This window comes from Bidens hawaiensis, unplaced genomic scaffold, assembly GCF_021521415.1.
Source record: "Bidens hawaiensis isolate Kalapana, Puna unplaced genomic scaffold, B.hawaiensis_p1.1 tig00035884_1, whole genome shotgun sequence".
Lineage (NCBI taxonomy): Eukaryota > Viridiplantae > Streptophyta > Magnoliopsida > Asterales > Asteraceae > Bidens > Bidens hawaiensis.
In genome coordinates this window covers 92,325-94,152 of record NW_027496238.1, presented here as the reverse complement: position 1 = coordinate 94,152, position 1,828 = coordinate 92,325, and the positions used below count along the sequence as shown (strand labels likewise).

At 36.8% G+C, this 1,828-nt stretch overlaps 1 long non-coding RNA gene across 1 annotated transcript; it reads left to right on the top strand.

Annotated features, from left to right (window-relative positions):
* The first annotated feature begins 249 nt into the window (after positions 1-249).
* On the top strand, positions 250-786 carry LOC143587801 (uncharacterized). The gene is made up of 2 exons (XR_013144972.1): positions 250-674; positions 708-786. It is a non-coding gene; the product is annotated as an uncharacterized LOC143587801 (long non-coding RNA).
* The last annotated feature ends 1,042 nt before the right edge of the window (positions 787-1,828 follow it).

The following is a 1,828-nucleotide window of genomic DNA, read 5'->3' as shown; positions in this document are numbered from 1 at the left end:
GTATAATTGTAATTGCTCGATTAGTTGTTATGTGCGAATATAACTATGTGTTTAGTTTATGTTGGTTGGTACATCTCATCATCCTCATCCTCATTAGTATGATCATATGCCGTCGAAGTAAACCGTTATCTATGCGATGCGGTTGAAAAGACAACTTTTATTTATTGTTTAATTTAAGCATCATCGTTCCGGTCTTCGGTTGTTTGATTATCATTCTTTTGTTGCAATTGTGGCTTTTGTTTGGCCGCCATTGAGGCAATGACGGTCTCCTGAGCTTCACTGACATATGTATCAATAACTGAATCTCGGTCTTTGTGGCTTTGTTGTATGTGATCAGATTCTACATGGTGAATTTGAATGTACTTCGTTGTGGCACTGGAACTGTGATAAGATTTGCCAAAACACAGATTGTTGGTAATTTGATCTGATAAATTTGTTTATGGCTGTGCTGATGATTCAGTTTTTCTGGCATGGCATCTTATGTTGCAGCCATTATACAATTCTGAGCCTGTTGTGATTGCATCTATTGTGATTCGTTCATATTTGTAACCCCAATCTGTCGTACATTGTCTCATCTTTATCTCTGATTCTATTGTTCAGCTTTACTTCTATCATACGGTCTTCAATTTTCACTTACTGCTCGTGGTTTTGATTTAATTTTTTGGTCAATTGAAGTGAACCATTGCATTGGCTTCCGGAAGCAGGAGACGAAATTCAAGTTTGTCTTGGGTACAATGATTTTTGTGATTTGCTATTGGGGTTTTTCATAATTGTATTGTTGTTGGCTTTACTACATGAATATCATGGCGAAAGAATTTTGAATTTAAATTGTTGTACCAGTTGTGTTAAAAAAGTTGAGGTTTCTAGCTCTAAGTGTGGTGATATATTGCAACATGTGTTAAAAGTGTAGGTTTTTAGCTCAAGTGAACCAAGAGCTGTTATTGTGAAGTATTTTTTTTTTTGTTATATTGCAACATGCAGTGGCGAAGCTTGGACGATTATACCGGGGGACATAAAATGTATTAAAATAATTCAAAAACGAGGGGGGCCGGGCTCAAATTTTCGATAGAAAACGGCTAAATTTAAACTACGTATAAAAAGTTTCAGACGAAAACGAGTAAATTTACACTACTGCGGTGGGGCTGGGGCCAACTCGGTCTCTAAGTATACTTCGTCCCTGGTAACATTTGGTGATATACAACAATGGTTGGGTTTTAAAGAGTGGTGAATCTTTTAACTCAAGAGTCTTTGACTTTGACATGTTCAACTAATTAACAACCCTGCCACATTGACATGTTCAACTAATTAACAACCCTGCCGCAACACAGCGGGGTCTAAAAACTAGTATATATTATTTTTGAAGTATCTCATCTGAGTGAGATTTACTGTTCCTTCAAATTTACGCTTACAATATTGTACATGATGTTACTAATTTGGTACTGCTTCATTATTTTATTCCTGTTTGTCCTTGTATTTGGTTTAGTTCATCTGAGATTTACACGTTTGGGAGTCCTTTACATGTGGTGAGGTTTACAATATTATACTTCTTTAGCTTTCCTTTTCGTTACTATTTTTATAAAGCCTCAATGGGTGGTTCGCTTGTAGAGTTTGAGATTTCCGGTGGCATTCACGGTGGTTCCATAAAAGGTTTCTGCTGGCGGTCATTTGGTATGTACCATGTAGTTGATCTATTGTTATTTACTCCTCTGATTCGTTTTTTTTTTCTAATGTTGCTATTCAAATCCGGTGTTCCGTTTCCTTGCATGCTTTCACCGATTGTTGCCTCTCTCAACTATTGTGGTCACTCTCTGTTTACGATTGTCGCGAT